The 27,022-nt window shown below is 39.4% G+C and overlaps 1 protein-coding gene across 1 annotated transcript in view; it reads right to left on the bottom strand.

Moving 5' to 3' along the window:
• Positions 1-27,022, bottom strand: part of PARD3B (par-3 family cell polarity regulator beta) — a 923,861-nt gene that overhangs the window by 250,655 nt on the left and 646,184 nt on the right.

Below are 27,022 nucleotides of genomic sequence, written 5' to 3' on the forward strand. Positions count from 1 at the left end.
GAAATTTGTGCATTGGTCAAGGCTCTCCCTGCCCAACTCTGCTTCCTCCCTTTTAAAACTTGTCCCCTCTACTAACCTCTTGCACTCTGACTTCATCTTAGCTACTGCTTCCTGGAGGACCCAACTGGCAAACTCTGATTACCACTACCTGCTCTGGAAAGCTTCCTCTGCTTAGACCCAGCTCCCAAATCCTTCCTAAATCACTGGGCAATAGGCTTGGTAACAATTACTTATTTTCTGTAAGAAGAAAGACACAAATTACTCAAATATTAGTATGTTTGTCAGGACATCAACTGAAATGGAAAATGTGCAGCTTGTTTCTCAGATTATTCTGAATCAGACAAGAGTATCTATCATTGATCTTACTACTCCAATGCTGTTTATTCAAGGAGTTCTAAATAAAAGACCTTTGGGATTTTTCCTGATCCACTTTCCTTCTTCTATTACGGCTTTTAATTTCAAATTATTTGGAATTTGTATACCCAAGACTAACAAAGAGTGTAAAATTCTATATCCTGGGTGTTCCTACACAGGTTGACTTTAACCATGTTTACTTTAAACAATAAAGTAGAGATTATATTTAACTCAGGCTACTTAACTACTTTAAGTAACTAGTTAACTTGCTCAAAGTTAAAAACACACACGATTTTCAGTGGTCAAGGGTGATCCTGACGTGGCATTTCCCAGTATTCAGTAGAGACTGGCCTAGAGTCTACCTAATTTCATGTTTCAACCAATGATTTGAATAACAAAATAGCATCATTACAAAGCATGATAATTACAACAATTCAAAGAGAGGTAACCAGCACCTTTGACAGCAGCAGAAAAATTAAAACCCACGTTGACCAATTTAGAAAAGCGTTTTTGAATAAGGAACGTAAAATTTAATGGAAATAAATGGAGGGCACTGCACTTAAGGAGGAAAACCCAAGTGCACACATACACGATGGAAATGTATTCACTGTGTGTCGACCACAGTAGAAAAATACACAGGAGTCACAGAAGGCCACCCACTGGGCACGAGCCGTCAGGATAATGGCGCTATTTAAAAAGGAGACAGGACACCGGGAGGCAGGAACTGCAGTAAAGTGGGTGAGAGCTGTGAAGTAGTCAAGTCATTTCTCACTGATCAGGCCCTCACTGTGCAGAGAGAGAAACAATGGAGATTGAGAGTGTTTGGGGATGATCAGAGAAATGGAAAAATCAGCTCTTTGGAGACAGTAATCTGGAAAAGAAATAGCTGCAGGGTGACAAAGTTTATAAAACGTCTTATAAACAGGTGACCATATGAAGGATGGTCTCTGTGCTCAGAGCTAACAAAAGCTTGTGCTATATTATTGCGGATTCTAGGCAGACAACGTGAATGCCTCGGAAGCCAGGCAGATAACCTAGTACAGGAAGCCAGGAAACCCAAAGTCTTCTTGCTTGGACTTTCTTTCACTGTCCCTCTTCTCAAGGAGACAGGAGCTCAGAATTATGTCCCTTGATTTTCTAAACTCTGCAGCCAGTAAAATGCATAATCACAATGCACAATAACACCCGACCCTGAGCCTCAGCTGCAGGGAGACAAGAGGGCAAGGGGGAGACTGTGGCAGGGTGGAGAGCATGCGCGTCAGCTAAAGGGAGCAAGCCACCTTGTCAGATGGATCAGGGCTCCCAGGGGGCCAGGTGGTTTAGTTTTCCAGGGGAAGCCAGAAATCTGTGTTTATGTTAAGTTTTTAATATAAGATACTTTTTTTATTTTGAAAAAAATTATTTCATCAAAATAATACATGTACATACTTCATAATTTTAAAAGTTAAAATGTACTAAAAGCAGGCATCTTCCCTGCTGACTCTGAGACCTGCTCCCGAGGCAACCGTGTTGAAATAATTGGGCTGATGTGCACACTTGTAGAAGATGAGCTCATCCTGTTACTTCTTAAGAAATTTTAGTCATTATTTGGTGTCCTTCTATGGTGGGAGATAAAGGTTTTAGCTATCTGGGGTCCTCATCCTCCCATGTGCTCCCAAACTCCTAATACAGTTATGCCACAATTTGGCTTACATAAATACTCCATTTAATGCTTATATGATTATAACCCTGTGAACACTGCTCAACGCTAAGCCAAGCAGTATACTAAGGAATTTTTTTTTTTTCTTTCTTGTTCGTTTCTTCCCTGGGAATTAATGGTCGCTGCTTTAAAAAATCTGCATTGTTTTTACATGTGGTTGCTAATTCTGGTCACTCCAACCCTGCCATTGCATTCCACATTTGTCAGTTCCACTGCTTTCCCTGAAGCTTTCCCGCCCAGAGCCCCCATTGCACTGTCTCCCTCATCTTGCTGTCTCCCCGGGAGAGATGCTGCTGCGCCTGGCTTCTCGGCTGTCAGATGGGTTTCCCTTCCCTGAAGTTCTAAGGTTTCCCTTTGTTCTCTCCTGGGTTGGCTTCTTGCTTCCCGGATCTGCTGTCTTCCGCTTTCTTGATTTATCCTCCTTTATCTGGTGAAGCATATCCTCCAATAAATCCCGGGAACGAATGCACGAGAGAGAAACTGCCTGATTCCTCGTGTCTGATAACAGTCTTTAGCCTACCTTATGTTGATTGATATTTGGCCAAATAAAGCATTCTATCCTGAAAATCACTTCCACAGAACTTTGAAGGCATCTCACTCATGGCTTCTAGTTTCCAGTATTGTTGTTGTGAAAGTCTAACACTGTTTTCATTCCTGACCCTTCCTAGGAGATTTGGGTTTTTTTCCCCCTCTCTAGAAATTTTAAGAATCTTCTTTATTCTTCATGTTGTGAAACTGTGTGAGGCTACGCATTAATTACGCTATACATTCCCTTTTACTCCCCTTTTCCTGTTTTCTCTTTTAGAAATTTCTCATCCATCAAAGGCTGGACATTTGAGCATGATCTAATAGGCTCCATTTTACTACTATTCATGTTTTGCCCTTTTGTTCTACTTTCTAGCAGAACTCCTCCAGAATTTTCTAGTCCTATAATATTTTCATAATAATTTATGATTGTTCTTTTATTACTGTATCTAGTTTTGCCTCGAAGATAAAATTGCTTTTATTTCTGATAACATTATAATTATTTGATGCCATCTTTGACCTTATGCTTTGTCTCCTTTTCCTCTTAACTCATGCATCTATTTTTTTTTTTTTTTAATTTTAGTTTCTTCCCTGTGAGGGTCTTCCTCAAATGTCTGGTGATCCCAGTTGTTGTTTAATGTTTATGTATCACTAAAGGCCAAGCAGGCTTTCTGTGGACCTGGGTGGATCGGAGTGGTCAGTGAGCTTCACTGTAGCAGAGCTGGGTGGTAAGTTAGGTTTGTTGTTAGATCATCTCACACCATCAGTATCCATAGCTCTTTTCTCTGTGACTGCTCGTTTTCTCCAGAAGATCGCTCTGGAGAGAATATACTGGGCCCACAGATCTCAGATTTTCATGACTTCTTTGTTTCAGTCCCACTCTGCTTTCTGTTGTACTCAGTTTCTCTGAACCAGGACATTTCTGAGTTCAAATTCTCCAGGCTCCCGAGGACATAGAGACACTTGCAATTGGGTGGGTGTCTAACTTCACACAGAAACATTTAACCAAACCATTTGTTTTCAACTCTTGAAACTCTGCTGGGCTTCATTGGTAGTAATACCTTTAAGTGCTGAGGTTTTGAAAAATGCCCTAAATTTTTTTTCCTTTTGAATGTGAAAGTCAAATAATCATTAAGTACTACGAAAGGGGAGGAAGACTTATAAGATAAAATTCCCAGTTACCCAACTTGGGGATGAGAACTTTGGCGATACATTCCAGAGTTTAGAATATTTACTTTTGTTCTTTGGCATTCTCCTCCCACCACAACCACACAATTTTACATAGAGTCCAAGTAGCTTAAATGGTGCAAAATGACCTACATTTTTCAAATAAATACTCAGACGCTACTGGGAAAGACCATAATGGCAACGGTGCAGAAACAGAGCTGGTGGCTCCCAGGTCAGATACCCGGTGAGGACCAGAAATGCTCAGTTGTCAGGGGAGGTACTGAAGACTGTATTCAGCATTTCTTAGGAACATCCATAGAGAAGTTTGAAGTCAGACATGCAAAATCAAAGGACCATCGGGAACAGGTGAGTTCTCTGGAGAGAGCCACGCCAAGTAAGAGACGTCCCGAGATGATGGGCTGGGAGCTGCCCACAGCCTGTGCGGAACTGGAGGGCAGCGGAGAAATCATTCCACTGACCCACTGTCATTCTCCCTCCAGCGTCACACCTGTTTGCCTCTTTCCTCTCTTCAGGGCATCATGGGTAGGTCCTCACTTGATATGTTTCTGTGCATCTCACTTATTCTGTATCAACACGCCGCTATTTCTACTTCACCTGACAGTTCCATAGCTTTTGGTCTCTGGTCTCCTCTGGGTTACAAAAAACAAAAACCAACTAACTCATTTCCCACCTCCAAAGCTCTGATTTCTCACCATCTCCCATGTTAAAAAATATATTAGGCCCAATGGCAACACTATTAAAAGATCAAACACCGTCTGTCTGCTGGAAGCTGTAACTTCTTAAACATCCTTTCCTTAACCCCCTACCACTTTCCCACCGCCGCCAAGGAAACAGCCGCCGTGCTGTTGGTGCTACACTTCCCCATTCAAAAGAGAAGGAAAGAGAAGAAAGTTCATGGTGGCAACTTCAATTTCCTTTTCTTCCAGGTATATAGTATATTAAAACATCCTGTGTTAGATGGGGCCGGAGCAGGTGTGAGTAGGGTCAGGCCTGGGGGTGAGGGTGGAGGGGAAGTGCTTAAGGGGAGAAAGAGAAGATACAGGGTCAGTCAGGAAGGCAGGGGGCAGAGGGACAGGAAAGAAGACACACGTCAGGAGGTGGAGACACAGCGTGCTGTTCATCACAGCTGTGAGCCAGGCCAGGGTGGCTGGACGGTGCTTTTCTAAGGAATGTGTCAGATGCTTTGTAGTTACTTCTTAATTTTACAGATGGTCGGAGAAAGTGCTTACGTTACTTGCCTAAAGTTACCACCAAAGGCTGATTTATACAAGATGTCCTGACACAGGACCTACGTGTAAGGCAGGAGGAACAATTGGAGTACAAGTGTGCCTGTAGGATCCCAAGTTAAAATGTCTGAAGCAACTAGAGCCATCCATGTCTGCAGGCAAACTGGCTGAAATAAATCATGTCAGAACCATTAAAGTAAAGAATCTAAACAGTGCTCTAACTCCACTCTAAGGCTGGCTTTCTGAGAGTCACACCATCTTTATCCCCTTCACGCTCGGAGTGCGTGTTATTGGCTATCTGCAGAAAGCTGGAGAAGGAACCAGAGATAAGGCTGCTCATGAGGCTGATTCATGGACGGCAATTAGCAGATATCTGACAGGATTGCTTTCCTGGGGGGGCGGTAGGAGGTGGACAGAAGGGGAGCTTTATCCATTTGGTCATTTGGCATCGCTTTCATTAGAAACTGAAATACTAGGAAGAACTGAAATGACCTCAGTCATAACGAGGGTATTTATTATAGAGAGACTCAAGACACACAAGATTTAGCACGGAGGAAAAGGCAGACAGAAATGAATTTGGAAAGTTTCTCTCCTAATGAAAAGCCAGATAAAAGAAGAGCGATTTAGTCCTTCTGTGTTGCCAAATTGGTAAAAGCTTTTGAGGACAAAGTAATAATATAGATATCGCCTGGGTAACAGACAAAAGAGATTCCAGAGAAGATTGTGAAAAGCAATTTTCTGTTAAATGAATCCTGTTTTCCTCCTGGCTTACATTATAAAATCAAAGATGCGTGGTGATGAGGAAAAAATGTGGGCACCTGGATGGAATGAGGCTCAACAAGTATATAGTAATTCCCATAAAAGGATGTATTTCAGGTAAAATGTTTAGGTCAAAAATGGTTCTAATATTAAATATTAACGTATTACCTTAATACCATGCTGTAATCAAGATAAATCACAAAAGCAGACACTGAGATGAGAGCATATTCCCGAAAGTACTCTGGTAGTACAGACGTCCATATGTCCATGTTGTCCTGACCCACATGTTACCGTTTGGAAAATCACATTCTCCGAAGTTCTATTAATTTGTCCAAGCTTTTCACCAGCCTTATAGAACCCATTCTAACTCCACACTCAAGGTAATTTTGAAATAACAAAGTGGGGTCTCCGTCTCAACTTCTAAACCCTTCCTGTTGGTCTGGTTGGTCTCTGAGACATTCTGAAGGTGTTAACTTCTTCCAAGATGTGCTACTCTAGTAAAGACATCTGATTCATACTCTTCATTCTTTCTGTATGGACCACATATACATTCTTGGAGCTACTTAAAATCTCATGGGGAAATGAACTTTTAGAGCTGGAATATTAATCTGTTTTGTTTACTTAGGCCTACCTGAGTGCCTGGCGTATCAAAGACATTACTTGACTTTGCTAACAAATACATTTTTCAGTTCTCCCCTCCCATGTATTCCTCCCTTCCTTGGATCATATAAGAACATTTTCTGTCAGACACTGAACTAGAGGCTAGGGATAGAACAGTCAGTGACAGAGACAGTCAGTCCCTTGCCCGGATGGGACACACAGAGAATGTTTCTGAACATTATTTTAAAATTACAGAAGTCATGTGACCAGTGTCACCAGGGTGAAGTACAAGGTGCTTGGAGAGCATTTAGCAGGGGTATTTCCTCTAGTCCATGGTTTTCTAGTTTCTGCTGGAAAACCTCTGACAACATGACTCTCTACTTACAGGAAAAGGAAGATCCACTTTAAGACACAGGTAAGTGTTTTAAAGTTCATCTTTATATTTAGCAAGGGTATGTCTTCCTATATTTTCCCATGCATTGTCTCTATCAATTGCTTTACTCCTGCCCTCTTCTCAGGACAGCTCCTTGAAGACTTGAACACAGCTCTTCTAACTCCTTTGCTTTCTCTTCTCCAGCTCAAATGTTTCTAGTTTCTTCCATTATTCCTTTTATGAAACTGGTTTGAGCTGCTTCACCACCCTGGTCAGTGTCCTTGAAATATATCCTTAAAGAATAGTTTAAAGGACAGTGCCCATCACTACACAAAGTGATCGGGACAGGAAGTCTGATTTTCCTCTCCTTCCGGACACTGTGAGCTTCCCAAGGTGGTCTGTGCTCACAATTTTTCTTGGCAGACAAACCACATTATTTATGAAAATTAACCTTACAGTTTACCAAACCCACACCTTTCAAACTCTAAACTGCATGTAATTACTTGGAGAACTGGTTACAACTCAAACTCGAATTCGGTAAGCCTGAGATGCATTCTGAGATCATTTCTAACATGCTTTTCAGTGACGCTCTCAGCTGATGGTCCACAGACCATGCTTTGAGTAGCAAAAAACTAAACCACCTGAGGGCAAACCACTGAAGCTTGTATCTGAGTTGCACATATTTTGTGAACTTATTTGATTCCAGTAAAATTCTCTTTTTTAGAATTTAATAGTTTCATATTTTTGAAACTTGCTTCAGTAATTCTGCATATAGTCTATCCTTCCCAGTTCTGTGGTTGGTGACTTCACTACCACAAAAAATTTATCTTCCTCTAATGGTAAAATGGATTAATACTTGCCTTAAGGTACTTCTTAGATGATGAACTGACATTCAAAGTGAAGAATGTCCTACACAAACATAAACCAATGTGTGAAGAAATGTGTTGTCTGATTATTTCAGGGCATCAACTTGGAATAAAACTGTGTTCAATAAATTTCAAACTGGTTTTATAAATTTTACCAATTGGTAGAAGCTACCAGAGATGCATAACTGTTAAGGATAGTCTTCATTCCGCTGGACCATTAGTTGAATCTTATCCCTCCCCCACTCAAATCTCTGGGTTCCTTCCACACTTATTTTCCCAGGAACGCCTGTTCAGTTTGTTGCATTCTCCCTCCTTGTGTAACACAGAAAATAAAGAAGTGAGAATGTCTAACACTGGCTCAGCTGTGAAGCTTCCCTCCGTGTACCCTGGGATATAAAGCTATCTGGAAACGCACTACAATTCAACAAAGATCAGTTACCTAAACATTAGGTCTGTAGAATTCTATCCCCACCTGAAAAGGCTTGCTCATGGCCGCTTCCTTATTAGAGACATACTTCATAGCCAAACACTGTATTATTACACATCCTTTCAGAATTCTTGTGAATTAAACAGGAGTAATCATCATTAACTGATATGCTACATGGTAACACTGAGACATAAAACAATGAAATGGATTATCTAGAGTAGGCTGTTTCATCTAAGGAAAAGTCAAAGCTGGTTACATTACGACGCTAGAAGCACCGAGAAGCTACGCTATATATCACTGCTGTTGCCAGAACTAGATGTGATATAAATAAACTTACGTTTTCCCATGGTGATATTCTCCATGTAACTGGAGTTTAACAATTTAACTGGGAATGAAAATAATACTAAAGAATGGGAGCAGATGAGAAAGTGGAGACAACAGAAACAAATGAGTCAAAACATCTATAATCACATATTGGGACGAAAATTTTGATGTAAGACCGGGATAACTACAACAGAGCCTTTGTATCTCTGGGTAGCTGCTGTCACGTGTAAAAGGGAAATCTGCACTCTCTCTCCCCCATGTAGAATATGCTCAAAGCTCCTTCACAAAGCCTTTCGTTATTTGAAAAAAAAGGTAGAACACTAATTTGATAATTATATAATTACCAATGAACTAGAATGTCGTAAGCCAGCTACTCTTGACATAGACACTCATTAACTTCATTCACTAAAAGAAAGTTATTAATAATACATATCACAAACACCAACACAGAAAACCACTACCTTTAACTTGAAAGTAATAGTAGGGAATTTTCATGTGCCCACTCTATAAAACTGATTTTATTATGTATTTATTTGTACACAAATAAATTATGTAAACAAAAAATTTTATTTTTATTTACTATTTATTACATAAACAAACAAAAAAACCCTTTAAGTCGTATTAACACCCTCGTTGAGTAAACCTCTTATCTCCACAACTAAAAAGTTAAAGAGGATAGGGTAGATCAACTTTGGCATTTCAACTTTATCCATCAACAAAACTTTACCTAAGAGATGCTTTGCAGTCAATAAAAACATTAACTGATGCCAAAACATTTTTCCAAATGCACATGCTTTCTAACAGATGTAAAGATCATATGGGAATTGAGATAATATCTAGAAAACATGTTCCCAATGCATCTAAGAACACTCACTCAGGAACTTCAAATACATAGAAGTAGACAAAAGATGCAAGCATACCAAAATTGTGAATCATATCCCGAGTCAGCAAATTATTATTGCTTATTAGCTTAAATGAGCCTCATGTCAGACAGTTTCACACAGAGATGTCTTCACCAAGTCAGGTTGCTAAAAAGTGTCACCAGTGTTTGCACTGTGAATCATGTATCTGGTTGGATTTCTTTTAAACTCAGAAGTACAAGTTATCCAATTAGGAGAACATCGCCTCAGCAGAGACTGAAAAAGTCACAAAGAAGCTACTGACTTTTTTTTTTTAATGACAAGGGTTAGGTTAAATTATAAAAGGTTAGGTTGCAATTCGAAACATTTTTTTGACAGCAGACCACTTAACAAAAATGTTCCACTAAAGAAAGAGCCAACCCTAAAATTATTCCTTACGATACTGACAAAATGTCTAGAGCAAGATGAACTGGGCCCTGATTCCACCTCTGTGCCTAAATTTACATCATGGTTTTTGTAAGTGGTCACTGTTCTTCTCCCAACCAAGGGATGTGGGGCTCTCACACACACATTCTTCTTAATGGTTACTCTGCATGGTCAGGTAATTACTTATTATTTACCTGTTCAACTGGAAGACAAGTTCCTTAAGAGCAAAGAATGGATTATTAACATTTCCCAGGAAATAACAGGCACTTAGCGAATTGGTGAATGAAGGAATGTTTTCCCAATTCATCAGTCTGTGAAAGTCGGCAACTAGACCTGACTGTCTCCTGAATGAGAGCTAAAGAATGGTAATTGTGCAACAAGTTATTAGTTTAAGTGAAAGTTAAAGGCAGGTATCGAGAAGAAATGTAGAGAGGGAGAGAGGAGTTCAAGCCAAGTGGTATAAACGTTGCCCTTGGGGAACAAGAGGAGAGCGTCTAGGTCCAACGTAAGAATCAAAAATGGAGACATTCATTTTGAGCACAAGCTTTCTATAGATTTTAAGGATATAGGTCCAAGAAATAACTGTCCATTGACTTGCAGACTGTGATGGTTAATTTTATGCATCACCTTAGGCTACAGGATGCCCATATGTATGACACAACATTATTTCTAGGTCTGTCTGTGAGGGTGCTCCCAGAAGAGACTATTAGCATTTGAGTTGGCGGACTCAGGAGAGATTGGCCCTCACCAATGTGGTGGGCATCGTCTACTCCACAGAGGGTTTAGATAGAACAAAAAGGCAGAGGAAGGGTGAATTTGCTTGTCTTGCTTGAGCTGGGATACCCATCTTCTCCTGGTTTTCAGGTCTCTGGTTTAGGACTGGGACTTAGGCATCTGCTTCCCTGATTCTCAGGCCTTTAAACTCAGGATGAATTACATCACTGGCTTTCCTGACTCTCCAGCTTGCAGACAGCAGATTGTGGAACTTCTCAGCTTCCGTAATTGTGTGAGCCAATTCCTATAATAAATCTCGTGTGTGTGTGTGTGTGTGTGTGTGTGTGTGTGTGTGTATCCTACTGGGTGTTTCTTTGAAGAACTCAGACTTACACTAATTTAAAGTGAACTCATGGTCAAATGATGTAATGGTCACATTTCAGATTTCATATATATTCTTACTCATGTGAAACTGCCTATTAATTACTTATGCTCATTCTCAAAGAAATATTCTTAACCAAAGAGAAGGGCTCTGAGCTCAGTCTTAGAGGTAAGACTGAGTTTAGGGGTCACCATCTTGCTATATATTCTGTAGTGAAACCTCTGTTCACCATCTTTTCATAGAACCCTAGATATTTAGAGTTTGGAAGAAGAATTATGATAACCAAGTTTAAGCTAGTTACAAATCTGACACCTCTAAACCTGGAAAGTTACAGTGACTTTGACAAGACGATCCCATGAGTTGACAGAATAGACAAGCTTACAATCCACATCTCCTGCCTCTTGGGGCCAATACTCTTCCCACTATAGCTCGCTGCACCTCAGGGGAACACACAGAAATGCATGGTTTACGTGGCATGGAGGACTCAGAGTCATGTTATATATTAGACGCACACCCACACTGAAGAGAATATTAACATGCACGACAACTCCACAACTAGCATAATCAGTGCCTGAGAACAAAGGCTTTGAGAGAGCACCACGGTACTCTTTGAAGATAAGAGCCAGTAGACATGGTAGACATCTGCTGTCTGTTTCTACAACCTCCCACCATGTCTCAGAGATGGGGCAGGCAAAACTATTTGGAATTGCCTTATTTCATGACATGGCTACTAATGCTTATATTCAGAATGGATCAAAAATACAAAATTACAAAGAAGGTAAGTTCCATGAGAGGGTCTGCTATCTGTAGTTCCCCTGTTGGTGCTTTGGAATGAGCGAGAGAGGGAAGGAGAGACAAAGGGAAGGAAAAAGGGACGGAAGTGGGCATGGAAGGAGGGAGGGAGGGAAGGACACAGGAAGGAGGGCAGAGCATAAACTTTGGGCTTATTCCTGACCTGAAATTTCAGATATTCTTGTTTTTTAAAGGATGGCAAAACAAATGCTTCACCTGTAACTTCAAGACAGAATTCTGTCCTTTCCGATCATGGAAAAATGTATAAACCCCACATTCAAGGAGGAACGAGTCAATTATGTTATATCACTGAGTATGCACATCTGCCTGAGGTAGAGGAGATACATGAGGAAAACATTACTTGATTTAGTATGTTCTCACTTACGCTTCGTCCTTCACTATGATGTGAACTATGGATTAACATTTTGCACAAAAATGAATTCAGCTAATGACAAGCAAACTTTCGCACATCAGAATGCCTCCTTTCCATAAAATGTGTAAAACTCATCAAAGCCAAATCAACGTGCCTTTCTGAGGACCAAGTGGAAAGGTCACAGAGGAAGAAAATCTATAACCTCCCAAAAGAAGAGACAATATTCCAACCAGGAAACTGTTCTTTATTATGGGTCCCTGTATCTACTCTCTGACAACAAACACATACAAATACCCCTTGAGGTTCCATGGCTATTTTTGTTTGCAATTAGTGTCAAAGAAATCAATGGCTTTTTTACAATATGCCACTCATTCTTTTCTTTCCTGTTTGCTTCTGTCATTCTCTAGTTGGGGTCACGGTGTACAATCAGGTGTGTGACCTTGTGTTAACTTTATTTGTGTATGGGGGTGATTAAAATGGTCAGGATTATTAATCCTTAAGAAAATAAAATTTACAAAGTTGCTTTAAAAGCTCTTCTCTAAGTTCACAGCTGTATTCATAGTTAATACAATATGTGTGTGTATGCGCATGCATGCCTACACACACACACACACACACACACACACACACACACACACACAGAATCATGAGCTGAAGAGACGTCAACACCCCTTAGAGGTTACAGGTTAGTTCACTGGTTAAAGACGAATGTGCTGAGTTGAAACTGATCTTTACATAGGTAAATACATATTTCCACAAGAGACCACTCAATCATCCTCCGATCGCTGTTGCTAAGGGGGCAGGGGGGAAGAGGTCTACATTTTCCAGAAGAAAAAAAAATCCTAATAAAGACCATCTGTAACTTGGCCCTCCATGCTATCAATTAGGAATACTTAAAAGACATTCCACTGCAAATAAATTTCTCAACTTAGAGAAAAGGAGTAAAACTTCACTAACAAATACACTTTTGATGAACTCCCCAAATAACAAAGAACTACAGAAGGATCTAGCAGCCCCCCTCTTGTTAATGCATGGAGTGTAGTGACAGGGGACGGAGGAAGGTATCTGAGTTTGTTCTTCTCATTCTTTTTTTGGGAGGGGGGGAGTAAATAGGTTTATGTATTTTTCTTTCTTTATTTTTTCATGGAGGTACTGGGGATTGAATCCATGACCTCATGCATGCTAAGCACGCACTCCACCACTGAGCTATTCCCTCCTCCTTATTCTTCTCATTCTACATCTGTAGAGTGGATGGAAAATATTCCAAGACTAGGGTTGGCCAACATTTTGGCTGCAGATTTTTTCCTTCAAAGAAGTTCAATGTTAGAAACTTGATTTGATAAACAAATAAGGAGTTTCTCTGATGGGATGGACTGCGCCCTTTCTCCCTGGTCTCTGGCTGCCATACTAGGAAGGAGGGCAGGGTCCTTAGGAGCCCAGTTTGAAAACCTAGGGTCCAGAACAGTGCTGTCCAACAGAACTATAATACATGACTTACATACGTGATTTTTAATTTTCTATTAGCCACACTAAAAAGGTGAAAGAAACAGGTGAGATTAATATTTTATTCAACCCAATGTATCTAAAGTATTATTTCAACATATAAAAATTTTTGAGATGGTTTACTTTCTTTTTCACACTAAGTTTTGGGAATCAGGTGTGTATTTTACACTTCCAACACACCTCAGTTCAGACCTGTTACATTTCAAGAGCTCAAAAGCCACATGTGGTTAGCGGCTACCATACTGGACAGAATAGGTGTAGAACACTTCTGCTTTCCTCTTACCTTCCCAGTGGACTCAGTCCTTCTTCTTTTTTCTCTTTACTGGGGCAGTGTGTGCTTTTACAAAAGTTCTTTACTAAAGAAACATTTTTCTTTTGTTTTGCAAATTTAAGCCATATTCCTGAGTTCATTATTACACATTTCTAACCTGGGGAGAGACTGCATGTTTATCCCTTCCCATCTCTCACTCTCCTTTTTCTTCTCAGTAGAGGAGAAGAGAGGAAGAAATAATCAAATACCATTTGAGAGAAGTCAATGGCTTTAGTCAAGGTTTGGCCATTAATAGCCCTGGATAAAACTATGTCTGTTTTGAGGAAAAAAGACTAAGGAACCTAAGCATAGTCTAGAAATGAACACCTAACTCTTCATGGTGTGCGATGAAATATTTTACGTTACTTCAAAGTCATCTACTGGGTGCGCTAAGACATGAGCCGCACGGCATACAATCATGGTCTTAGCCACGCCCCGTCCATGCTCATTCTGGCTTAGGAGTGGGGTACCCCAACCCAGATGTTGCTCTCCTCTGGATGGTGCGTCACTTCACTCATTCAATGTAAAACGTCTTGAGCACTTGCTAGGTGAAAGGTATATAGGAAGCAAAATAGTTTAAAATTGTAGCCTTTGCCCTTTTTAAGACAGAGACACAGATGCATGAAAAACAACTAATGATATAAGGTGGTCAGTGACAAGTTACTGTATTCTGAGTTCTCTGAGAGTAGGGCTGCAGCTCATTCATCACTGTACGCGGTGCCTATGCACGCTTGTTGCTCAACAAATATTCATCAAGTGAACGGATGGCGTGCCAGAGAAGGGGCAAAGGGAACGAGATGCAGGGGAGCTTTGCCATTAGGCCCTTTCTTCAGGGAAGATGGAATATCCTGGAGGAGGTGGGACTGCAGGACTGTGACTGGCAGTGGAAACACAAGGAAGAAAATGTTTGGGAAAAGATATACACACACCATTTCAACACTTTATATTTCTAGTGGCTGATGAATCTCTAGAGTTCATTTAACCTAAACAAACAAACAAAAATATAATATACTGACTTTTCAGGAGACATTTGATGGATTCCCTTCAAGAACCTGATTTTATATAATTTCCAATTATAGTGCAAGACATGGTTTTTGTGAAAAATAGGAAAGCATTCTGAAAAAACTAGCTCTGCAGTCATCCCAGATGTGTTATTTTTAATTTAAACAAGAGGGAGGAAGGTTATAATTTTTAAAAAGTACAGTGAAATTGAAAAAGCATAGTGAACCGGCAGGTTTTAAATTATAAAATTTCTAACACTAGTTTCAAAATCATGAATTCATTTGATTTCTGAATATTTACAGTTCCTTTCATATTACTCTATTTTTGTTGCTGTTCATATAGGAAATTTTCTAATATTGATTTTCCTGCTCTGATAATTTCACACCAGTATTCATTTATAAAAACCATTAAGTTGCTTATTATCTGCAAGAAAAATCAGTGATGGTTATACAAGGTAGGTAAAAAAAAATGAATCAAGGTCTAATACAAGTGAAAATTGCAAATTGTGGCAGTTATTACCATAACATTAGCAGCATCCAAAGCTCACAAGGCTAAGGTGACAATGAGAGATAATGATATAATGTCAATCTCATAAAGCAATAAAGAGAAAAGCAGGGCAAGAACATTGAAACACAGTAAAATAGGTCTCTCTTCCTACAGCATATACTTCGGGGGGTTTTAACAATTTATAGCATTCCATGGGTTATCCTATATATTTTCAAAATTTCTAATTTAGTGGTATAATTGCTATACTAAAAACGTAGTCATTTACTGTCATAATAGCTCTTTCTTTAACTTGAAGAAGGCGGCATGAGGGTGTCTGATTCCTATGTACAATGCTTTTAGGAAAGAGCCCAAGTACCACACGGAGACTACTGAGTCTACTAAATGAGCTTCTCAACAGAAATCACGCAACTGGGAATAACCAACTGGGAGTAATCAACTTAGTGATGCTAAGTTATGCCTCTATATTAATTAATTCCTTCATCTGACATTTGTTGATAATACATAGTAATAATAATAATAATAATTGCCAACATGAATATGTACTTACTTTGTATCAGTCACTGAGTTAAGCACTTCAGATACGTTGTATCATTTAATTCTAACCATAATCCCTTGAGGTAGACCTTACCTGTGTCTTTTTCTTTTAACCTTTGGACAAGAAAAGTGACTGATCAAGTATCTTTAAGATACCCAGAGTAGCCAAGGCAGCAAGGAGTCAAGCAGTATAAAGAGAAAGGAATATAGAAGAAGATTGCTGGGGTCAAATCCCAGCAGTTCTGCCCACTTAGAATCAGCGTGTCCATGGGCAAGTCATACTGTCTATGTCTCAGTTTCTAAATCTGTAAAATGCATACAGTAACACTGCCTACTTCATAGGACCACTGTGAGAGTAACTGAGCTAATGAATGTCAAGAATTCAGAGCAGCATCAGTCCTTATCGGCACTGTAACAGTCACTATGACAGCTGTCATTACCGCCTCTGCAACATGCCAGAGTCCGTACGACAGCAGTCAGCATTGGGAGTAGGGGTCTCCCCACTTGCTATAAAAGTAGGAAGATGCAATTAATAGCCATAGCCTCATAAAAGTGGGGAAATCAAGTGGATAGGTACAAATTATGGGCTGAATATTCAAGTTTTTGGAAAGAGATGGATGAGATCAAAGCAGTATTGAACTCCAGCTTAATCTTGGGATACCTACATAAGAAAATCGCAGCCACGTGCATTCTGAAGATCTCTGAAGAGAAGCTTCATACTCCCTCTAAGAAGAGCCAGAGCCAGGAGCCCTGACGATCAGAGTACGGGATTAAAAGCTAAAGATCTTAAATTAGAGGAATATTTGATGTCAGAAGGAGAGAATGTTGTAACAAAAAAAGAAAGGGCACTGAAGAGAATATCTAAGGCTTGAGGGTTTTGAGCTGTTACTAGAAACAGTTGTCTGCTCTGATTAATATTGATTTTTATTCTATCTTATTACATGATAGCCATCTGACTAGGTATTTATCACTGTACAAGAATGTACCAGTTTCTCTAATGAAGAATCCATTTCCCCAAACCGGGTGGATGCTACGGTAAATATTCTCAGCACTGGGATATCCAACTTTGTTCTGCATAGATTTAGCCTGAGACCTTAGGGAATTATTAAGATAAAAAGGTAAAATGTTACATTATTTAATTACACCAAGCCTCAGCCTACTGGGATTATGTGTATTTTTTTTTTCAATTTTCCTCAGTAAAATATCCTCTCTCTTTTTTAATGACTGAATAAAACGTGGTCATAGAATGATAACCATTGAATTGTTCCCTCATTCTAGCTCTTAGAGATAATGCTTTTATTCTTATTCCTTGACTTGGTCATCTCTTTCTTCCACTTTCCAGGCAATGATGCCCTAAAAAGATTAACCCCCTCTCTGGGGTTGGAGCCAATTCTTTCAATGGATGCCAAAAGTTCATCCCAAAAATTCAATTGTCGAATTGTGTCACTAATGGAATATGATTTTTGTTTACTTTAGATTATGCAGTTGAGGAAGTCGTGGCTAAGTACATTGGCAGAATATAAAGTGTCATTAAGACATGGTGTCACTGTTTCCTGCTTTGCTACATAAAATGCATCCATCATTGCAAAGCACTCTCCTATCTCTAGCATACGGTTTTTAATAGTAACTTTCAAATAGAAGCTATAATAAGGGCCAAATCTATTTTGTAACAGCAGTGGGAACTGACACCAGTTACCTGCTCAGAGCTAGTAAGCTACATGACAAATCATGTTCCACCACCCACTGGGAACCACACACTTCACATGCAAATCAACAAATTAGGCAGTTTTCACAGATCCTAGTTCCTCAGATTTAAAGCTTCATAAAATATCACATGATTTTCACATTAAGATCCACAAGCAATGAAGTCTAAGATGATAGTATGTTTTTGTGTTTATCTGCCTTTATAATTACAGGTAAATTATAATAATGGACTATGAAATTCAACAACCTTCTCTGTAGCCAGGTACCTCCAAAGTAGGACCAGAAAAATTCACTGTTTCAATACAGGATGTCTGACTACTCAAAATAATGGGATGATATGAGTAACCTTTCTAGCCAGCCTTGCGTGAGGAGAGAGTGGTTGCCAGCAAGGATTCCTAGGGAAGTGACCCTTGAACTCAGCATTTAAGCATGTCTAAGAGTTGGTCAGGGGCACAGTGTGGGTTCAAGAATGGGGAAGTGGCATTTTACTCACAGGGAACAGGGACGGCCCAAAGCATTGATGGCTTAATGCTTTCATAGTACATTCTGACAACTGTAGGTACTTATCTATGGCTGCAGGAGGGAATAAAGGTGGGGCATCAGATGACATCTTGGAAATGTAAGCACTTCAACACACTGTAAAGCCACTGCAAAAATTTTGGCAGGAGAACAGATTTATTTTGGGGAAGATCACACAGGCAATACTGTAGATGCAGGGCAGAGGGGGTTTGGAAGAGAAAGTCAAGACTGCTTAGATGGCCACTGTTGTAATCTGGGGAGAAATAAGGACAATTTGAACTAAGAAAGTGCAATGAAGGTGAACAGAAAGAATTTACATACTTAGGGACCCCGTAATGGACTGAATTGGAGGGGTGAGGGGAAAGGATGCATCACTTTGTTGACCTGGATAGTCTTAGTAAGGGCAGACAAGCAGTTAACTCCACAATGTACAGGATGAGTTTGGTGTACCCACGGAGGCATGTGGGAAAATCATTTAGGATGTTTTGTGTATGTGGATCCAGACCCTAGGTGCAAAGGCTGGCTTATAGTTGAGATTGCTGGGAGAGGTGGGGAGAGAGGGAGGGAGGAAGGAGAGGAGAGAGAGACAGAGAGAGAGAAGAAAAAGGGTGAGAAGAGAGGGCAGGGTATAGAGGTCCAGGGAATGCCAGCTTCTCCTAAGAGGCCAAGATGAGGAGCTAGAAGTAGCAGCCAGAAAGCTAAAAGGAATACCTTGAGAGCAGGAGCCCAGAGTATGGGAGAAGTAGTCTTGAGAAGGAGAATGTGATCTAGGAGGAACTGAAACAACTCATTTTTAAACATTATTAATTTTAAAAGGGAGGTTGATTCATTAAACTGCAATTCGACTTACATCTCTAATTGCCTGCCCTTTCAAGAAAGGAAATGACTGTTACTTTCTTGAATGGTTATTTGTGTCCTTGTTTTTCAAGGAAGTATCAATTTTTAAAATTTTAATAAAAATGAGCATTGCTCTACAAGGCTAGGCATAGACTATTTGTAACATTAAAATTATTATGGGTAAACTTTACCTAGACATTCTATTTATTATAGGCATCTCTTATTTCAACCACATTCATGTTAGAGATTTTAAATGTACAGAATTAATAACAGAAAAATTTATTTTATAGATTTGCGAGTTCCAAAGATGGTTGCTTTAGAGTTTGGACTATATTGTGCAATGTAGCAACACCTAATGGCCAAGTATGAATTGACAGCCTAGTTCTATTAGACACTGTAAAGAACCTACCAAAAGAAGATGTGCACTGCAGTCCTAGTGGTGTGAATCATAATGGGCTACCTAAACATAGATGAAATTTCTTGGTCTGAATTTTGACAGCAAAGGAGAAACCTCAGCATTGAGGATCCCCTGAAAAACACAGGTAAACATAAACAGAGAGTCTCAACTAAAAAGATTCATTTCTTCGTTAGGTTGAGGAGAGCTGTATTTGGTTTGCACTTGATGGAAGCTAGCTAGAGAGTACAGTTGGCCCTCTGCAGGATTCCACCTCTGAAGACGGGACCAACCACGGATGGAAGATACTCGGGGAAAAAAATTTCCAGGAAGTTCCAAAATGCAAAACTTGGATTTGCTGTGAGGGTAACTATTTATATATACAGAATTTACTTTGCATTCACAACTACTTAGAAAGCATTTACATTGTATTCATTGTATTAAGTATTTTAAGTAATCTAGAGATGACAATGTATACGGGAGAATGTGCATAGGTTATATGCAAATGCAACACCACTTCATATAAGGGACTTGAGCATTTGCAGATTCTGGTATTTCTGGGGTGCCCTGGAACCAATCCCCAGTAGCGATACTGAGGAACAACTGTAGTACCAGAAAGAAGATAATCGTTACTAAACGCCCTTCCATAGTGAACAGTGGTGCTTCCCTTGATACTGCACTTAGGTGGTTATCTCCAAACCTGGGTCCATCGTGAGGAGGCCTCTGGGATATAAAGTGTTGAGATGAACATTCTATACTTCATTGTTCTTCCCACAGAGGGTTACATTCCTACTCTGATGACACCTGCAGCCAACTAAATGATGAATACATTAATGGAAGGAGGCAATGAGTAGAAATAAGAACATCAGCCACCTGTCAGGCAGAGGACACAGACGGCCCTGCAGAGGCTGGATTCCATTCTGAAACGGAGTGACAGACCCCCCTGAGAATTCGAAGGATATTATGGACTTTTGCTCCACAAAAATATACATACTCACTTACAGTAAAAATTGTGCACGTAATTCTTAGACAGTCCCAGAACTGTGCCTTAGAAGTTTATCTCTACACATGCTTCATAAACCCCATGTCATGGCATGTGGATACTCTATGTAAATGGACAAATAAGGTTTGTCTTTTGGAAACTCTTTACCACTCACCTTGATAGAACACAGCTAATTTATAGAATAAAATATGACATATTAACTTTCACAAACTACTTACAATGCTACCTACCAATTTTATTTTTTAAAAAGTTAAAAAAAGATGTCAGTGATATAACAACACTTACACAAACTACTTTTTGGCTAAAAAATTTGAAAGTGCTTCATATAGTTGCATTACCTTGTCTGTGGAAGATATTTGGGACACAGACATTGAAAGACACAGTCAACTTACAAGAAGAACAGAGTAGATTTCAGTTGCTCTAATTGAATCCTGACAGAAAGAAGAAAAGGATTCTGCAGACTGCTTACACTATTTTGTACTTTTTCTGTCTTACTCAGAATAGAGCTATCTCCAGTTAGCAATATGGACAAATTCAGCCAACATGTGGTCATGTGCATAAGAGGGTTGTTACCATGACATTCACGTAATTTAGGGACAGACCGGTGATGAGGAACACACTTAGGTATTACTGGTTTAGTTTTCTGCAAAAGCTGGACTGAATGCTCAGGGAATTGTAGTTTTTCTTATTCAAGTACTGATTCTCAACAGACATGTATCCCTGCACTCTTCACCAGCCACACCTGTTTTCTATATTATACCCTACTATAATATTACATATTATGCATCTTTTATACCACAGCAATATTACTATGCCTCCTTTTCTCTCAAGACACAGGAGCTTCACTAAAGTCAGAAACCCTTGGAGTGGCCTCTCCAATTAAAACATCCCAGATACCTAACATATGCAATTAAAGAGACTGGTAGAATATACCATATTTCTCCAATTTCTGATGAGGCAAATTATAAATTCCGTGGATGAACTCAACTTCACGATATCATATTACATTTCTCTTTGTACAATTTTGTTTTCAAAATGCTATCAAACGCACAGATATTTATAAGGGAAGCCCTAAGGTGATCAAAGACTGGTGTTGCCCCCCAGCTACCCCTCCAGCCGTATCAATAAATCCTTTGCAGCAAAGTGGAAAGGATAAGAAGGCTGAGAAAAAGATAGCACTGGATTTCTAAGAAGCCTTCTGCAGCATGATTTTCATAATAATCAGCAGGGCACTTTCCTATTTACCATCTCATGCACGCACATTGTGCTAAATTCAATGATTAATGAGACTTCATCACAAGGATGAGATATTTGCACCTTTTTGCAGATGTCTTACTTTTGAAGTTTCATTAACTGTCAAAGGAATACATCTCACTCTTGGAAATGTGTATTCATTTACCAGAAGTCAACACTGACTTAATTTAGGTTTTCAGATTAGACGGTGATAACACAGGCCACAAAAGTAAAAGAATGACACATACTTTTTCTTCCTTTTACTTATATCATGTGTGAAATCACCACCTTTCTCATTTTATAACTTCTAATTTCGCTGATTTGAGGTTGAACTGAGGCCAGTTCTTTACTCAAGTACAGGATAAAAATGATACAATGATGCAGTGCTTGCTTCAAAGGAAGTTTAGGGGTCAAAGGGCATCAGGTTTGCAAATACAAATAATTCAGGAAAAAAAGGAATGCGTGCCTGGGTCTCTCCATACGAAGACAAAGAAAAGGAGAGAGAGAAAAATGCTTGCACTAATGTGGTAAAATGTTAACATCTGAGGTTTCCGGCTGAAAGGTACATAAGAATTCTTTATACTGTATTTTGTAACTTTTCTATAAGTCCAAAATTATTTCATAATAAAATGTTTTGAAAAATCTAAGTAAGCTCTGAGGTTAAAAAGACATAAATAGGAAAACAGATCAGAGAATTTATGGCCTTGGTATATAAGTATGCTCTCAGACACAATTACTATTGGCTCAATCTTGTAAATCAACAATCAATACTCAAACACTTATGTTGTTTAAAGTCACTGGTCTATTGGCAGCAGGCAACAATATACATTACAAAAACCATCATCCCTAAATGATATTAATGTTTCAGCTACAGCTGTCATCAATTATTTAAGACTCACTTCCTACGCAGGTTGGTAGACTAGAAGGCAAGATTTTTCAGAAAAGAAAGGGACAATTATGGAAAGGAAACCCAAAGTGATTGAATCCTAGTAAGAGAATACTTTCTGAGCAACCTAGAACCCATGTGTATATACATAAGGAACTATTTTCATCTGGTGTTCTGTCCACTAGAAAAAGCAAAATACTATGACTGCCCAAAGGAGGCAAATCTCCCCCGGGCTAATCACACCAGGAAAATAAAGGATCAACTTATTGAAATATTGGCCCAGCTAGACTTTCTTCCATTAACAATCAGTTGAGACACATTTTTAAAGCAACAGCTTAAATGAATGGCTGTGTGTCTGTAATAATTTTGACTTAAAATGTCAACTGTATTTGAGATGCCATGTGCATTTAATCAATGTCTCTATATTGTAAAATAAATATACTTCAGTGTGACTGCTGTGCCAGCCATAAATCATAATTCACAAAGACAAGAACATCTCATCCTCTCTACTGATAGTCGTTAATGACAATACTGATTAAAATGGTATCGGCCAGCCATATTATTGTTAAACAGTCTGTCAGCATTTCTGTTACATCCTATAACCTACCACTATTTCTGTTAACGCTGATACATCTCTTTTGAAATAAAACATGGTAAGTTTAAAGTTTAACACTGAAAATGCAAAACTTAAGAACAGGGCTAATCAGGAAGTTTAACCTGTATCTCCAAAATGGAGAGTCCCTTCTGTTAGGGATTCCAGTATTCAAAGGATTTGTTTTTCTCTTTCAGAATTAATACTTGAGTTTTTCAAAAATGAATCATTTGGATTAAAAAAACAACTGCAAGAGAAAAAATATCAATTGTCATCTAAAAATCAAGTCAGTCTATGGAAGGATTTGCAAGTAGACAGCAATCGTTAGTTACTGTTTCTAGAATGGATTTCTTGGAAGCAAGAATTAAGTCAGCAATCCATTGCTGAATGCATTCTATAGGCAAGGCAGTGAGCAACAGCAAATTTGGTATCAGATACATTGAACAACATTGGATCACTGGGGAAGGGAATTAGATAGAGTCCGCCTACCCAGGGTGAATAATGGCTGGAGGAATCACTTGAAGGCACAGAGGCTGCCTTTGGAAGGTCAGCCAACTAGCCCAGAAATGGTCCATTCAGGCATATTCCATCAGCAGCACACGCCATGGCAGTGAGGAAAGCAAATGACAGGTGAATACTTGAAAATCAGATAAGATACAGGAGGTTCAAGGAAAAATATTCTGGACTTATGGGGCTGGAGATGGAGCCAGGAGACAGTGTTATGGGTGTAACCTGTCAGAAATAAGCAAGTTCCACTATACCAGGGCTCTAGTCTAAGATGATGGGGTTCAAAGTGGGGACTTTTGGTGAGGATACTAGGTAGTGCTGCTGGGCAGACCCCAGAGAAAAAGCCATCAAGGTAGGGAGGCAGTACTTCATTTAAGAGTCCTGGTTACTCAGAGTTCCATAGTTTGCTGAGTTCTGTGGTGAGGCTACCAGATGCCAGATGCAAAGTGCACACAGCTGAGCAGGGTCAAGGGCAAGACTACTGATAGTCAATCTATTTCTGTGTTTGGTTCAGGAGACTAGGACCAGGAGGAACCCGAAAATTGGGTGATATTTATGAGAAAACTTGACAGGAAGACAGAGGGATGGCAAAGGAAGCAAAGGTAGTGGTACTGGGAAAGAAACAGAAATTCATTAGATATGGTCCTCACACTCCAGGTGGTACAAAATTAGTGGAAAATACCAAGATGATGCAGACTAGTTCAAACTCAAGTCTAGAGCAATCAGATCTTCCACAAAGTGTGGCCTGAGCCTGCTGAGACTGAGAAGATGCTGGGTGAGCTGGAGTTAGAAGGCTGACCAAAGGATTAAAACTGCCAACGGAGGGAGCTTAACCTACCCCAGGGAGTGAGAATGACCTGCCCCGCCCCTGTGTCTGCATTTCTGGCAACAGCTGCTTGGCACCTTTGCTTATTTTTAACAATGCGAGAACTGTCACCTGTGTACATGTGAAACACCTACGTTTTTGGATTACTCTTGGTTTTTGGTGAATTTCTTCCTCGACTTCCCTCCTCTCAAGTCACAATATTGGGAAAGAAGTTGCAACTGAAAATAGTAACAAAAATTAAGGGGAGAAGGTGGAATAAATAGGAAAAATATTCTAAGAGAAAGTTCCAATTCACTTGCCAAAGAGTCTTTACAAAAGTGTGTCGTAATCAAATCACTCCGGATGGTAAATACCCTGGTAGAGTGGGGCTAACGAAGCCACGGCAGAGACACGGAGGAAACGGCACTGGTGGCCTGGTGTTGAGTGTCTGCATCAAAGTTCTAAGAAACTGTTCAAAGCCAACCCTTTCATTTCACAGTCCATCTTCATCATAAAAGCTGTTCCTTCACATACTTTGAAAATTCCAGGAGGCAAAAAGAAAGCAGAACAAATCTGTGATATTGATTTTCTACTATACATTGACTAGAGTTCAAATTTAAAGTGGAAAATTACAGCCCCTGGGGGAGAAAAAAACCTATCAATGGGAGGAACGAACACCAAAAGCCCCAGAATTAGGGTTTTTACTGTTCGCTAGTGAGTCTGTCAGCAGAGCTAGAAACCATTATTTCTGGTTGATGTACCCTCCAGCTTTCTCTTGAGTTTTGACTTATATAATATTTTAAGAATTCTTTTGTTGGGAAGTGGGACGCCACTTTTAGTCATTCTCTACCAAGACATTTCTTCTTTGATTTCTGGAGCTAAGTGGCTTTTTCAGACACTAAGAAAGCCTTAGGAGAAGAGATACCAGCCCAGGGATAACCAGCCTAAAAAACTAAGATAACAGAGGAGTTCATTCAAGTTTTCTTTTATAGTTTCCACTCTTTTATGTTTTTTTATTTGTAGCATAAGTATCTTAAATTTTTGGTATTAAAAACAAAATTACTTTTTAGTGTTGATTTATTTTTCAAAGAATTTTTGTGACTATATAGTGGCATATAAACAAAAAATGGGGCAGGAAGAGCTGGGAAGTTCAGATCAAACTGGGAATGCAGACCAGAGTGGTCCACTGCCCGAGTCTGCTTAAAACTGAGCAGCTCCCCTGGGTGTGGGCTTTTCAGTCCTCAAACTGGGATGAGCTACTCACTCCAATGCAGAACAAAAGACACACTGAGTACCAATATATTTAAAGGCCAAATTTTTTATTTGGCCTCTAATTAGGTTTTCTATTTTGGCAAGTTAAAGGTTAGTAGTCTTGGGCTATTTCCCTCAATTCAGTGCCAGTTCACTTGGTGAAAATGACTTCTCAGATTTCAACCCTTACCTATTTCAGTCCACAGACACATCTGTACTATAATTATTTTCAGCCAGTAGCCGGGGAGTCCATGACCACAGTGATGATTTATACACATACTGCAAGCGTATACAAAGTATGTATCTTCAAGGCAGAGAAAAACCTCCATCCAAGAAGGCAGTTACACATCTAAGTTGAGATATTGAGACATCTCACTGTTAGTATTTTTACTAAATACACTGTGAATAGTTTAACCATAGTTTCATGGGATTCAGGGATGCTCTGTTTATTTAAAAGGAGCTTAGTCAATTTTATGCCACTTTAATGAAGCCCCACCACACTTTAAGGAAAGGTTGTAGGTAACCTTGAGAACACATCTGACTTGTTTACTGTGGTTATCTCCAAACGGAAGACGCCACTTAGTAGACAATTAATCGACATGTATTGCATGAATGAAAAAAATGTCAGGAAGAAAAGAAGATTGGTTGTACATTTTGTTGTATACTTAGCTGCCTGCTCAACAGTACTGAATACATTATTTCAAAAAAGATTGGAGACTGCTCCACTCAACTTAGAAAAACAGTTTGGAAAGACAAATTGAAAACTTATTTAGTTAAAAAAGGCCTGGGGTTGGTTTTTTGGGGGAGTAGAGGTAGAGAGGGGTTGGAGGGTATATGTCTGAATTCCAACCACAATTACGGTTCTAACCTCACAGTCTGGCTCTTAATTTTAAATCCCACTTTCGTTGCTAATAATTTAATTTATGGGTCATCTTAATTAAATATTGAGTTTAAGTAAAGGGTTCATGTTGTATATCTTTTCCTGGCTTTCCCCAGAGTAGCATTTAATAGATACTAAAGTAATGAACTGATGGGCAAATTTTTTCGTATCATTTTAGATGGATATTCATCCTTCCTACCATTAAAGTACTTCTGGGAGGTCAATTCCACAACCTATTCAGAAACCTCATTCCAGTGCTTAAAAACCATCTTCTTTTTTATATCTAACCTCATTTTTTTCTGATAGTGCTTTTGGCCCATTTTCTCTAGCCCTGTCCTCAGTGGGGATGGTGAACAGCTGCTTACCATCACTAGGTAACTCATCCTTCAACCTTTCTTTCAAACAGAAATTAAAAAAAAAAAAAAACTCCCAAAGCAGTTCACCCTCTTTCTTATTCTTGAACCAGTTCCACTGTTTTCATTATTTTCAGTATTATTACCAAGAATGACTAAAGGGCACAACACATTAATATCCAAATAAGCCTACTCCAATTAGCACTCCATATAAGCCAGTCAATCAGCAGAAGCTTATTAAAGGCCAACACTGTGAAATACATTGTGAGAAAGTCCCTCTGCTTGAAGGAATTTACAGTCCCTCTGTGGACATG

Source organism: Camelus ferus, chromosome 5 (assembly GCF_009834535.1).
Source record: "Camelus ferus isolate YT-003-E chromosome 5, BCGSAC_Cfer_1.0, whole genome shotgun sequence".
In the NCBI taxonomy this organism is placed as follows: domain Eukaryota; kingdom Metazoa; phylum Chordata; class Mammalia; order Artiodactyla; family Camelidae; genus Camelus; species Camelus ferus.